This window comes from Bactrocera tryoni, chromosome 3, assembly GCF_016617805.1.
Source record: "Bactrocera tryoni isolate S06 chromosome 3, CSIRO_BtryS06_freeze2, whole genome shotgun sequence".
Lineage (NCBI taxonomy): Eukaryota > Metazoa > Arthropoda > Insecta > Diptera > Tephritidae > Bactrocera > Bactrocera tryoni.
Genome location: NC_052501.1, coordinates 56,865,464 through 56,867,575, shown reverse-complemented (window position 1 = coordinate 56,867,575; position 2,112 = coordinate 56,865,464). Strand labels below are relative to the sequence as shown.

The following is a 2,112-nucleotide window of genomic DNA, read 5'->3' as shown; positions in this document are numbered from 1 at the left end:
TATATTTTTCACTTTTATATACATACACTAACACATCACTTATTCATTTGCACACATTTATTTTATATAATATAGTGCAAAAATAGCTTTTAATACACATTTAAATTATTGTTGAATTTGATTATTTAAGAATAACAAATGAATTACAAACTGTCATATAATCAGTGTTACCTTATCAACATCATTTGTAAAATAACTAAATGAAATAAAGGGAACAGGTTATACCCCAAATACGAAAATCAACAACCTATAAAAAACAATAACCCTGGTCGGTCCAACAACGCGGTGTATCAAATTTTTTTCGCGTAGAACTCCTTTTTGCGTGTAAAATAACTAAAAGAAATTAAGTAAACAAATTATACCCCAAATAAGAGAAAGGAAAACATAAAATATAAAGAAATTATTTAAATCTAATAAAACAAACGTGTATTAAGGCTTTTATATAAATTTTCTATCTCTCTAATAATTTGACGAAAGGATCTTCGTGTCTATTGGCCACATTTTTCCGCCAAACATACTCAAAAATTAGGTCGGCGAAGTTTTCGGGATTGTTGTGGTTGTTCCTCGCAAAAAACCTTTTAATCACACGCCACTGGGACTCTATACGCTGCGTATGCGTTCCATCTGCAGCCACAAATGGATTGTCTAAATCGCTGTGATTCACTTTTCGGTGCGCTCATACCCGTGATTCGCCAAACCATCGTACGCCTTCCAGCAATCTGTGCTTATTGTAGTTCCTGGCGCAACATGCTTCTTAATCAGGGGTATTAGCACCTCCGCAGACCTAACATTATCTGGGCATACCTCCAGCCGCAGGTCGTCGCTCCCATCCTCAATCATCCGCAACACCCAGTGACCTTCCACACTCCTGTCTAAAATTAGAAAAACATATAAGTAAGTACCTAATATTGTATATTTTTAACCTTAACTTTATTAAATTTCCTCTTCCCAAATTTGCTTTCATCAATTTGGACCTTTTTGCCAGGGCCACCTATTTTACCTACCGCCTCCTGATTTTCCACTTGATATAAAACTACCGCTTCGCGACAGTAATTATACCAGTCACATATGGTAGCGCTAGATAAAATAGATTCCATGACAATACTGTTTTCCCTTACTACGTCATGCGACCAGTGCGATGCGTAGCAAAACATTAGGTAAAAAACTTGTGGCAATGGTATTCTAACATTTTCCAGCCAGGTGCCCGTGGATCGAGATATTCCGGAACGCATTCGGCAAGATTCTTTTCGGCACCTAAACGTACCGACGGTGCTATTTCCCATGACGGAGAGCACCATCGGCAGTCTATGCACCCTGCAAGTCCTTCCTCTGGCAATGAGACCCTCCTCTTCGCAAAATAATATGCAGCTCTCCTTTGTTTGAAATGCGTTGATTATTTTTGAAATATTCCACATTCTCTTCACCTCTGACACGCTCAATTTGTTTGATTTGCGAACATTTATAGTCGTTTCTTCTTTCAGATCTACATATAATTATAACAAAGTATTAGAAACATGATTTAAATATTCTTTTCAATATTTAATTTATCATACCTGAAGAATTATTTTCCATTTTTTTCAAAAATATTTCCGTAATTTTAATAAAAATTAATATAATTATATGTCCACACAGCTTAATCTTCCAAACACGAAATAATTATAAAAATGCCAAATAAAAGCAACGGTACTTTGCTTTAAAAGTAGCAGTACTTATATCCGTTAGATCGCATTGATGTTAGAGTGGTTGTTATGCCCTCTATGACATTGCTACTTCTTTGCGTAGAACTCCTTTTTGCGTGGGCGGCCTTTGGCCGCGCTTCAAAAAAAATAACCCTGGTCGGTCCAACACCGGGGTGTACCAAATTTTTTTCGCCTAGAACTACTTTTTGAGTGGGCGGCCTTCGGCCGCGCTTCAAAAAAAAATAACCCTGGTCGGTCCAACACCGGGTATATACATTTTTTTTCTCCCGTAGAACTCATTTTTACATTGGCAGCCACTTAAATTTTTTATATTTTTTTTAATGTTTATCAACGGTTATGTTTCCTGTATTTAGGGTATAATATTTCTTTATATTTTTTTTTTTATTTTAGTTTGTAAGTATTTTTCTATAGT

The 2,112-nt window shown here is 35.8% G+C and overlaps 1 pseudogene; it reads right to left on the bottom strand.

Annotated features, from left to right (window-relative positions):
• Positions 1 to 451: 451 nt before the first annotated feature.
• Positions 452 to 1,572, bottom strand: LOC120770701 (annotated as a pseudogene).
• Positions 1,573 to 2,112: the final 540 nt, after the last annotated feature.